Consider the following 13,040-nt stretch of genomic DNA (forward strand, 5'->3'; position numbering starts at 1 on the left):
AAAAAGTAATGGCAGATTCTGGTAACTGGGATCCAGGACCTAGGGACAACTGAGTCACTGGGAGAGACTAAAAAACATTTGCATTATTTACAACACAAACAAGCGGGTTATTTTGAAAAAGTATATGAAATGATACAGACTGTTTGATGTCGCAGCATGCGGAGGACCACAGGTGTGCTGGGACTTGCTGTCTTGCAGACTGAAAATGAAAACAATGCTTCCTGGGATTAGGTTACCTGGCCAAATCTCCTTCCAGAGGAGCCTCAGGAGCATGGTGGTGAGCCTGCATTGCCTTCCTGCAGCACCCTCAATGTAGCAGCTCACAGGGCCATGGCATGGCAACACCTGCTCCCACTGTCAGAAGGAGGTGGGCTTTTTTATCTCATCCTTTCCTCTCAGTACCTGTCATCCAAAAAAGCCAGAGAGACATTGATGGATTCCTTCTCTGGAGCCCCGTGTTTCCCTGGTCCAGGCTGTTTGCTTCTGAGAGCAGCAAAGCTGTGGAAGTGCTGCTGCTCTGACCAAATGTAATTTTTAGATGCTTGATCATAAGCACTGGCCCTTTTCCAGGATGTCAAGATCTCTGGTAGCAACAACCATAAGAAGAGTCTAACAGCTTCTCTGCATGTTTAGAGTCATTCAGGTAGGGGAAAAGGTACACTTTGCTGGCTCTTTTTGTCTGATGTAGACACTGGTGGATCTGCTCTCAAAGTTGTCCATTCGTGTATGACTCTTTAACCTTCTTCACTGATGAGTTTAGACAGGGAGTTGGTCTCGGTGATCCTTACTGGTCCCTTCCAACTTGAGATTATGATTCTATGCGGGTGCAATCAAAATGTTGGAGTGAGTACCTGTCACGTACTTAGTAGGAAACTCAATGCACTGGGGTTTCTCTGGCTCGATCTGGTGGCCTTTTGTGCTGGCCATGTCACTTTAGGTCTTCAGCAGGTCCTTGGGTGCCATGTCTTTCCAGCAGAGACACAAGGCAGCTTTCCAGATCCTGGCACTGCTGTATCCTCTGGCCTCTTCCCAGCTCTGCGCCAGGGCAAGAGCAGAGGAGGTGCTCTGTCACCCGCACTCTCGAGCTGGAGAAATGCCTGGTGCAGGTGATGAGTAGTAGCAAGGACTGGGGAGTGCAACACCAAGGGCAATGCCCAGGTTTTGAAAGGCCCTGATTAGGCAGGAGAGCTCACTTGGCGCCACTAGTCCCAGTGTGATCACCCCTGCCAGGGGGTCACATACCCCTCTTGGGACTTGGTAGGGTGGTTGTCTCCATGCTTGCTCACCCTAGTTGCCCATGGTTGCTTGGGTTATGGTGCAGGGAGACAACAAATCTTGCAAAGTTTAACGAATTCCAGGTCATTAGAGTGGGTGTGGTAGAGGGGTGGTGGGCTACAGCAGATGTCTTTGCTATGGTGGAGGTGAGAGTTAGATTGCATTCTGGGGAGGGGAGTTTGAGAGTGGGGAGGGTTTCCCAATCCTGGCATGAATGAAGGGTGCTCTGACCACAATCAAGATTTTAAAAGAGAGAGGAGGAGTGGTTCATAACACTCCTAGGTAGAAAGAGATCTGAGCCAGCCACAACTACCAGATGCAAAGCGCTAGGAAAGATCAGCCTTTGGATCAGTGGACTTTGATATGGGAATGCTTACAGGCAACCCTCCTGGCAGATCAGAACTGTGATTTATATTTATTTCCTTTGGAGTTGATTTTGCCACCCTACATCAAGGCACTCCGTAGCTGAATGCAGCCTTTTGGGCCTTTATTGAAAAACAACTATTTTAAAAGAAAGCAACAGCCTTTCAGTAATGACAACAATTTTCTTCTTAGCTCAGAGTCATTAAGAAGGAGGAGAAGGAACAGGCTGTGAGAAATGAAGGTGTGCACCTCAGCAGTGAGAGGCACTCGGTGTCACTCCAGTCGCAGGTGACCAGGGACAAGGATAATGGAAGTGTTGTACCCACGTGAGCCAACCTCTGGCTTCATATCGCTAAGCAGGTATCTCTGGTCGCTTTGCTTGAAACACTTTCCAAAGAAAAAAAGAGTGAGGAGAAGTTACCGGGAGCAAAAAAGGAGATAAAATGTAAGTCTTTCTGAATGGTCGTGTACGTACATAGAGAATAAACTTCAATTACAATAAATGAGACCACTTTAGATATTCAGTGGGCAGGTCTGATGAAGATGTATTAGCATAAAGGTGACTCGGTTTCTCTATGTTTAGATTCTTCTGGGTATACTTCATTTATTTTCCACTTTTAACGACAAATTTCACTTTCAGTCATCAGCAATTTTTTTCTAGCTGCTGATATTTACATGCCTTTTTGTTTTTTGGATTGAGTTGAGAAAAATCCAAATAAGACTGGCATTTTTAGTTAACTTTCTCCATTATCTGGGCAAATGCTGTTTGTGCCCCCAAATGACCCCCAGATCCTGCTGAGCTCAGAAACAGAAGCTCTTGGAGATGTTTGCTGTCACCCACATAGGGTGTCCTGGAGAAATGGGTAGCAACGAGCTCCTGCTGTGCTCTGCTGCCTCCTCTCCTCTCTCTTGGCATCCTCCTTGATGAAACTCAAACTGTAAACACTGGGGTATCAGCGTGGGGAGGCCTTTCCCTTGGAAGTGCATCGCTTGACCTCGGTGCCCTCTTCTGTCACCGGCCTTTCTGATGACAGAGCAGATGTAATGAAGAGCTATAACCAGTCAGAACAAAGCTGGGTGATGAAAACTTAGGTCATTAATGATTTATGAGCAATGTCGGGGCGCAGGGTGTGCCGACCTTAAAAGCACATCTGAAATGAAACAACAGGGACTGCGTTTTCCACTTGATATAAATAAATCAAAACCAGTGGGGAAGAAGAGCATTTTTACTTCTTTATTACTTTTTTTAACATCCTGGCCAATGGCCAATGTTTCTCAATGAAATGTCTAAAAAAATGTCCCCAGCCAACTCTGTGGCTGTTTGAGGGGTATACGTGTGGCTGCTCTGCAGCCTGATAAGAGTTGTTTGTTCTGAGGCTATTCAGAGTCTCTAATCATGCCCTCCTGTTGCTTCTTTCCAGAACAAAATGACTGCTATAAAGCTCTGTGCTCTGCATGACATGGAAAAACAGGATGGCGTTTCTCACTGGAGCCTCAGAGATATTCAGCCCAACACAAATGGCAGCCTACAAAAAAAAAAAAAAAAAAAAAAAAATCATGTCCTAAAGGGGAGAGCTGGAATTCTTACCCATGTGATCTATTTTCCACAGAATCATAGGCTTGAGGAATAAACGTGGTTGGAGGTCTCTATTTCAGGCCCTTGCTCAAAGTTGGGCCAGCTCTCAAGGTTGCTTAGGGTCTTGTTCAATCTAATTTCAAGTATCTCCAAGGACAGAGGCTGCACAGCCTTTCAGGACCCCTGGTCCAGGGCTGCATTATACTCAGAAGAGCTACTTTTTCCTTTGTTTCCAATGGGAATTTACTCTGTTGATTGTTGAGCCCATCACCTCTGAGGGGAGCCGGACTCTGTCTTCGCTGCAACCCCACTAGAGCAGAGCAACCAGACCCACCTAAAACCTTCCTTTGTCTAGGCTGGATGAACCCAGCTCCCTTGGCATCTCCTTGTGTGCATGCTCCAAAATCCTGACCCCTACCGTGGCCTCGCTTGTCCAAGTCCCTTTGCATGGCAGCCCAACCTCTCAGCAAACCCACAACCCTCCCCAAACTGGTAGATCCCAGGGACACCTCCTAGAGATCTGCCGACACATCAGGGCCAATGCCCAGGGGTCTCCCCTGGGTGGAGAAGCAGAATACTTGTTTAACTTTTCTTCTCTTTGATTAATTATTTATGGTCTATGTAAGTGTGAAGGTCAATGTTTTAATTTTTTTTCTTTCCTTTTTTCTGTTTTTCCCCCCCTTTTCTTTTCAACTAGTGATGATATTCTGGCTGCTCTGTGTGATCTAAGATTCTCAAAGCAAGAGGTTCACCCAGCTCCTCTTTCAACCTCTGTCATAGTCACCTGCAGAGCAGGAAACCTTTTTCTCCTTTGTTCTGCACTCAGCTGAGAGATTCCATTTTCATTTGAAGATATTTCTGAATCCTTTTTCAGTTATTTTAGTACCTTACCTGATCCCTTCATTAAACATTTTCTCTTGAAGACGTCTAGAGGTTGGAATATGTTTAAGCTACATTTGGTATTTCTAACCTAGTGCAATTATGGGTTTTGGTTTTTTTTCATCTTTACCTAAGCCATTAATAGCAATAAGCTGATTCATGCAAAACCCGAGTTGTATCTGTTCACTGCCCATGACTTCTTTTTTTTCCTGTGTCGCTAACAGTATTTTTAGGAATACATTGGCACAAGCACCATTTTCTTGTTTAAAATACACACATGACCCTTTTACTTTTCAGTTGCCTTTCACATTGACTTTTGCTATATAGGCTGTCCATTGCTCCCATGGAAAAAAGTATTTGATCTAGAGAAGCTGGCATGTGACGCATGCTGTACATGGTATCCATACGCTAATGGCCTTTGCAAATTCCTCTCCAATGTTAAAATCCATTTCTCTTCCTCTTCTCTGTTCCATAAAGCAAATATTGCCTTCTTTTATGAAGGTCTCATAGTGTTTACAGTCTTCTGTCTAACATTCAGCAACCTATCCTGAAAAAATTCCTACCTCTCTAAGCTGTCACCTAAGGTGCAAAAGGTCTTCTGGTTTCATAAAAGGTGGAATAAACACAGAAGGAGCAAAAGAAGTATGATTAAACAGTTATTTCTCACAGTGGAGGAATTTTATTAGAAATTTCCTTAAGGTAATGCTAGGTCCCATGATGGTCAAAGTATTCCAAAAAGACCTGGTAAAAGGTGTAAATAGATTGGTGACAGTGTGCTGACAACCCTCACTACTCAGGATAGTCAAAGCTAATGCTAAATGTGAATATTTGTGGAAAAGATGCCATGATACTGGATTAGCAGGTGGTGAATTTAATACTGATGAATGCAAAATAATGTAAATGAGGAAAAAAACTATGCATAGGTGGTCATGCACTCAAAAGTCATCATTAACATTCAGGAAAGAGATGGTGAATCTTTACGAACAGCTGAAAGGGGTACCTTAGCTCTGTGCTCAGCAGTGGGCAAAAAGGGCAATAAAATGTTAGGAATTACTAGGGAAAGAATTGAAAGTAAGGAAAAAAAAATATAATTTTGCCACGTGCATGGTGGTGTTACGCAGTTAGTGATATCCCTGGTGGAACTACCACTGAAACAGTCAGGTTAGCTGACCACACACTCTCAAAATGGAATAGACCTTGAAAGGTCAAGGGAAGGACAACAATAAGAGGTCTGGACAAACTTTGTATTTAGATAGGCTCGATAGGCTAGGACTGCTTCATGGGGAAAGAGATGGTGAGGATGGACGTGATGCTCTATGAACCGTGACTTGATCACAGCCACCCACAGACAGCAGTTAGAGATGGGAACAGTTATCCATCTCACATTGGAGCTCAAAACGGGGAAGTGCTGGGCAGCCCACCTACAACAGGCAGAAGTTATTGCCGCAGGGTAACTTGGAGGCTGAAAGCAGACATGGGATAAATAGGGAATTTGAAAAATTCACCAATCTGAGACCCACTGGTGACCAATTCTTTAAGTGCCCCGAGTGTCAAAATCCAATTCCTTGGCTTAAAGAGAGGACAAATAGAGAGAGACACACCTCACGGGCTGTCAGTCAGGTTCCTTTCTCTGCTAATAAATCCCTCCAAAATAAATAGAAAAGAGTGAAAAATAACTTGTCTGGCCAATTTCCACCAGCTAAAAATAACTGCAGGGGCCCCGACAGAAAAATGTAATGCAAAGAAAACGGACGCTGAAACTAAAGTAAGAAATAAAGAGATGGCTTGGGGAGAGGAGAGGAGACCTTTCCATCCAGGTTCCTTCAGGTCAGCGGCAGATGCCTCTGCCCAGTGTGTTTTCTCCTTTCAGCAAAACACGTGCAATGTTTGGGCAATATTTTAAGCTCAGCAGGACATGCCAAGTCAGGCAGAAAGACATTTATTTTAAAAGTCGGACAGTGTATTTTGATAATTTAGCCTGACCTTCTGCATAAGCAGGACAGGAGGGCACATTTTTACATCAGACCCATTAATTCTCCCTGAGCCAGAGGATGCATTGTAAAATGATTCTCCTTTCTTCTCTCCCAAGTTTTGCAAGTTTCAAGAACCAAGCCTTTGAGAAAATTTACTCCATTTATTAATTACTCTCCATGCTCACTTTGCTTTTAATTGTAATTTGCCTAACCCCAGCTTCCTGCAAGTCGATTTACAAGTCCTGTGCCCATTGAATGACAGAGCCCTGCTCACCTAGACCCTGGGGGGTGGGGGTCCCTGTTGTGCATGTGATCTGCAGAGAGAGGGGCTCAGCTGAAGCTTGAATGACTCTGAGGGATAGCACTGTGCCAGAGGAAAGATGATCATTTAGAGGCTTGCAGGAGAAAGTGGGGACGGGAACGTGTCTACTAGTAAATTAATCAGCAGGGGAATGTTTATACCTTTTCACAGGCAGTTTGATAGCACAGTCATTCATCCTTGGTCAGCTGCAAAAGCTGGAGATGGGGTAAATAGTTGTAGTTTAATTAGCAATAGATGGCTAATTCACAGAACTTGAAAAAAACCCGGTTTCTAATTCCTCAGAGGTAGGTTAAAGAGAAGAACATATGGAACAGTATAGAATATGGAACAATATGGCTCATAGGAACCTCAGAAAGCTTAAATTGCCCCACTACCTGCAGCAGGATCTCTCCTATCTAAAATCATACCTGCCACAGCACTCTCCAAACTATCAAGCTGCAACAAGGTCTTTTACAATCCCATACCAGCATACTTTTCATGCCAGTCCCTCTGCTGCCTTCTCCTCACCTCATCCAGGGCTGCTCTCTCTTCTCTTGCTTCTTCCTCTCTCTCTCTCTCTTCTTCCTCAGCTGCTCTCTCTTCATTGGCTGCCCAACATCTTAACTTAACCAGCCACAGCTGCACCTTATCTACATCAGCCAACCCACCGCCCCTGAAGCCAGCCCAGAGCTGTATATTATCAATGATAATTAACCCAGCCTCATTCCACTACGCTTACCTATGATAAATATTTGCCTGAAATCCAGTGATGGAGAATCCACATCCTTTCTAGGTAACTGATTTCAGTAATGGAATATTAGAAAGCTCATTATTGATTTCTTCATCACCCAGATGGTGGTTCAGCTGCTGCACTCAACGGGCAGACTCTTGGGTGGCAGCTTCCCTCTCAGGAGGGCACAGGACAATGGTCTGGGGATGAAGTTAGCTTTGTTAGAAGAGTGCTTTTTGCCAAGACAGCACAAAAAAGTATCTGAAGGGTAAAATCTATACGTATTTTTATATATGTGTAGCTCTATGTAGACATATCTATTAACACATACATAGGGAATGCATACCTATATAAAACTGTATATACACTGACCACCCCCACACCCTAAAGCTTTGAGAAGCAAGGTTTAAACTTGCAAGCCTAAAATAGGTTAGAAATGAAAACGCCATAGCAATTGAAGTTAAATTGGATCCGTACTGTGACTCATCTGTTGGAGACTATAGTAATAAACACGCAGAAAACAAGGGCGATTTGCTCACGGATTAACATAAATGCTGTCAAGGCAGCAAACATTTTACAGCCATAAAATTACCTTGCTGTGATAACAACAGGGCTACCCGAGGGCCTTCCTTTTCCCAAAGAATTTGTGGAGAAATTACAATCTGTGTCAAGGCAGCTTGTAAACGACAAAGAGCTTTTGGCACAACGTGATGCAAGTACAGTTTTGCCCTGTGTGTTCTAATCGGTGTATGCTGGCTTGTGGGCTTTTGGGGGTCTTTTCTTCTGTTCTGGTCAGGTTTCTGTATTTCAAACACCTTCTGTGAAACTCTGGAAATGGAAGGTCTCCGTTGACAAGGAGAAAGGCTCTTGCAGTGGTGTTCTTCTCCAGCCATGCCCCTTGAAGCCTCCATGAATGGGACTAGGCTCTGGGACCTTCTTTTTCCAGAGACACCCTTCTGCCACAACAGAACTCAGATTTCTGATCCATGTGTTAGTCTATCTGGTTTTAAAACAACCACTGATCTGCTAGGAGAGAACAGATGGGTTTGAGCAGGTAATGCTCTGTCTCTGAGCAGTGGTGCTGCAATGAGATTTCTGAATCAACTATAGCCCTTAAAGAATATTTTTTTTCCATCCAGAAAGCAAAAGCTGTGGAGAAAGGAGAGTAAATACTCAGTACAGGAGCTGGACTGGGCCTTGATTTTTTGTGAAATATCCAAATGCATTAAGGTCTCAGTGAGATTTTTAGCATTGGTCAGCTGGACCTGTCACAGGCAGAGGTAAAGGAGAGCAGTGCAGAAAGTCCAGCAAGTCCAAACTGTGTGAAATGTCCTACTTGAGGCTGTGTGGTGGAAATGAAATCAGACATCTGGGGATAGTAAATGCAATAAAATGTTCACAGAAAATACGTAAAAATTATTTTTGATGCCTGCACCCTACCTCCAAACCCCAAGACATCTATTATCCACCAGCATTGCACACAATCTTTGAAGTTGGATAATTTTGGTTTATTGAACTGAACAGAACTGAACATTTTGCTATAAACTCTTTTTTTTCTGGCCTCATGGGACTTCAGGGTAGGTTACTATCTCTGACTTGTCCTTCCCACCCTCTTGGCAGGACTCTCCTAAGATGCCGTAGGGACTGGGTGGTGTGGTCCATCCTGCAAGTCAAGCGTTGCTCTGACTTTTGATCTGACTTACATTCAACCATGGTAAATATCCTGTGTCCTCTTTACCCTAGGGAAAAGGGAGGATCAGACCTTCACTTTCTGTCTGTTCTTTGCCCAACATTTACTTCTGCTCCCAGCTTACAGATCAGATCCTTCTGCTGTGTTCCTGAGTCAGTGTTCCACAACAGGTTTTCTGTCCTATTTCCCAGCCATGTCTTGGCCACGGTCTTGGCTAGCCTAGGATGGCTCAAATGGCATGAAACACCTGTATTTAGGCAAAAAGTTTGGTTTTTTTCCTCTAGATACCCATAATGGAGTTTAAACATCTGGTTCATAAACAGACAACTTTTAGAAATGGAGATGTCTCAGCCTGTGGGCTGAATCCACTGAACGTACCTAGGAAAAGCAATCCCGCTTGTAAGTGGCCTTAATGTCATTATGCACGACGTGTGTCTCTATGGAGGGACAGTCTGAGGTCTGAAAGTGGAAAAGAAATTGAGACCTCTGCAGAAGATGTATGGAGTTTTCTTGGGAAATCTCTGGGCAACTCCCAGCTACAAGCCTGTCCTCTGTGCAAAGATCTTGAATGTCAGTCTCTTGAGGAGGTGGCCTTCCATTTCTGAGTGGTGCTCAGTAACAGAAATTTCCCTGTGGGAACTGGCACACAGACGGCAAAATGGTCTGACCTCGGTGATTTAATGTGCCTTGGAGACTAACCTTGAGCTTTCTGTGTATTTTCTCATTCTAGCCCATGGGCAGAGAAATGAAGGATGAGGCTGTGGCATGGCTGGGCTGCCCAGCATGCAGATGAAGGGGACACAAATGGCTGTACTGGTTCAGCGCCTGGGTCTAGCTGTGTCCCTGCTCTCTGATGATGGAAACTTCAGGAGGGATACAGCAAAAGAAAAAACCTGCAGTGAATATCCCTTGAAATATTCTCCCAGCCGATACCAATTGCTGCCTCAGGGACTTCTCAGCTGAGAGATTATGCAAATGTTTCCAACAGCCCTTGATGGACTTTTCTGTCATGAAGGCACCTGACTGCTGTTCCAACCTCTATGGAATTTTGGCAGATGCAGGATCTCGTGGTGATGAGGTCCACCATTTAAATAAGTGCTGTGTGAAGAATTACCTCACTTTGTTCATTTTGGTAATTGGGTTTGATGTCATTTAGTCCTTGTATTATGAGAAGCAGTGAATAATCATCCACCGTTCATCTTCTCCCTGACACTCCTTATTTTACAGACCTTGTTTGTGCTCTTCCTCAGTCATCTTTGTGCCTTTTGTGGTGGATGTACTTGACCCCTTTTTTTAAGGGGATTTAATTGTTCTTTGGGTAGAAACTATTACATATCTTTGGTTATCTGTGTCAGCCTTTTCTGAGCTCTAAGTCCATTCTATCCTTTCTGATCTGGGCTAATCAGAAAAACAAACAGTAGTCAAATTACATCATAGATTTATTCAGAGATGCAGAGATATTTCCAAGGTTGTTCTCCATCTCTCCCATTCTCCATGTCTTTTCCCAGATTTCCTAACATGCAGTTTTCACTTGTGACTGCTATCAAATATCGATCCAATGCTTTCATATTATATCCCCTTTTGATTTTCCCTTTCCTGTCTCAGATAGATATTACATACATATTACACATATATATGTGCGTGTGTCTCTCATATATTCCAAGAGGTGACCCTCCCCAAAACCCCAGCAGCATTTTTGTAAGCCTTTGCAAGTGCTTTACTATCCTTGGCAGGTTTTCCTGGTGAGGTTCCCACCTCATGATGTGCCAGGCTCAGGGTGTGCAGGCAGCCCCATAGGAGCGTGCTGGGGAATGGACCACCTGCATTTGACCAGCAATATTGCAACCCTGGAGTGAAAGCTTTTTAGCTGCAGTCAGGGGAACAGAGCTGTGGGTCTTAAATAGGCAAAACAGCTGGGCAGGATTGAGGAAAGGAAGCACAGGTGTAGCAGGGTGAGATGATATGTTGGCTTTAGGCTAGCCAGATCCAAAGAAAACTACTGAAGGAAGCAAAGAGAGACCAAGATGAGATGAAATGAGAAAGCAGAAACTGCCTAGGGGTATCCAGTGGGACATCCAAGTGGGGATGGGGATGCAAAGTAGCCAAATACACCCAGGTGGCAAAAATGTCCCTTGCTTCCTAAAGCAGCAATAGGCTTTTTGCGGTGTCTTCTTTAACTACCACTTGTCACTGACAGGGCAATGCTGAGTCTACTCAATAGGCTGGAGTAGGATCTGGAAGAGAGTAAACTTTTTTGGGAGCCTGGGTGGTCAGGCACAGGTCACAGGGCCTAGTGAGCTCAGTTGCCCTCTTTGACCTCAGAAGGGTGCTAAATGAAGAGGCCATCCCCAAGAGTATACTGATGCTCCAACCTCCAAGGCAGTGTCCAGGCTTTGCCCAGGTTTACTGCGGGGACCCAGATACAGCAACTCAGTGAAAGCTAGATCTCAAATTCTGACAAGTCCATCACAGAATGGAGAGCAACCCAAATACCAAGTGTTGGCTTCCCTCAAACCTGAATAAAAATGAAAAAAAGAAAAAAAAGAAAAAAAAAATAGTAATTAACTTTGTTGGACGGTTCTTGCCAGGCTTTTAAGGGTGCACCTTATTTCCCTGGCAATCGAAGAGCACATGCTCCTCATAATGGACTGTGCTTTGGGTCATGGCCAGTGGTAGGAATATGTTTTGCAAATCACCTGCCTACTGGTTGTTCATCTGAGCAGCAAACCCCCTCTTCTGCATCTGAAGGTTGTTTAACAAGGGCTGTGCCGTGGAGAAGGGGCACCAAGGCCTCGGGTGAGACAAGGGAACTGAACTCCCACCAGGATCAAGATGCCCCAGCACTCTTCTTCCAAGTGGATCCATCCTGTCCAGGCAATGCCCAGCCAGCAACTGGAAGGCGTGAGGAGTAGGACTGTAGATTTTGGTGGGCAGAAGGAACAGATTTGGGGGTGCATGGGGCAGGGGAGAGAGGGGGGCACTGGGATTGCACAGGTCACTTATGATCCCCATGAGACTGCATGGTCTTTACGGGCTACTGTGAGATGAGATTGGTGAGCCAGACCAGCACCGGCCTGTGCTCTGACAGATGGCAGGATGGCATAGCCCTGGCCCCTGATCCTGTTTGCATTAGCTCAGGCCACGCAGTGTTCTCAATGTGTTAAACCTGGGGTGAGGGAGGATGCCAAAACAAATGTACCCAGCCTAGCCCTGTTGCTCCAAAGGCTCCTTCAGTCCTCATGGCCACGGCATAGGTCTTTCTTACCATATCCTTGGAGAAGTCAACAGCCAAGCACCTAACGCTTGCTTCCTGGCATCCAAGCAAGGCAGCAGCCAGTCTTGACAGTCATGCAGAAGGGAAAGAAAACCCTTTCAAAATATGAGCATCATCAGTCAAGAGCATCCTTTGCTGTGGGTTTGCTGGAGAACACAGCATCCACCTCCCTTCCCCAGCATCAGTCTGGCTCCACCTCACACGGGCATTAGCAAAATGCCCAGTGAAGCCGTGGCAATCTTTCCCTGGAGCTGTTGAGCTGTGTTTGGTGGCTGCTTGCTTTGCCTCTGCCTGGAGTCATCCCTGAAGGACAGCCAGCCTTGGGCTGTGCTTTGCCATTTGTTTTGCAAAGCAAAATACTTCTGGAATACTTGTTGGACGTTTTCAGAGCTCAGTTTCTCCCCTCACTGCATTTCGGACTGATATGTGATACTGCTCTAGTGTCCTACAAGTGAGGCAGGTGTTTTATCTTCTTTTGCTGTTCTCTCCTTTGGGCTTTCCAGCTCAGAGTCCTTCCCATAACACCCAGCTCGGAGACACCAGTGCCCAGTATCTAGAGGTGCCATCAGGTGGCGTTCTGTGAAATGGAGCACCTGGAGCGAGACAGGAGCATAAGAAATGCTATTTCCATTTCACCATGGGTAGTAGTTTTGTGAGTGACTCTGGAATTTTAATTTCAGCAGAAAAATGAAAATTTTCCTGGGAAAACTTTGAGGGGTTAATATTTCAGTTTTTATTTAAAAACCTTACTCTGATGGAAATCCTTTCACCAGGGCTTGTTTCCTACCACCATCTGCACAGCAGCCTGCCCTCCTCCTGCCCTCCTCCACTCCCACGGGTCATGGCTGCGTCCGGATTCCTCCTGCAGCATCTGGGAGAAGACAGGGCTGGTGCAACTCCTTCATTCCTGCATGACGCAGAACTGAGGCTGTCCTCTTCTGACTTCTTTTAATCATAAATTCTTGCATGTGGGAGTGAT

This window comes from Falco naumanni, chromosome 1 (genome assembly GCF_017639655.2).
Source record: "Falco naumanni isolate bFalNau1 chromosome 1, bFalNau1.pat, whole genome shotgun sequence".
Taxonomy (NCBI): Eukaryota; Metazoa; Chordata; class Aves; order Falconiformes; family Falconidae; genus Falco; species Falco naumanni.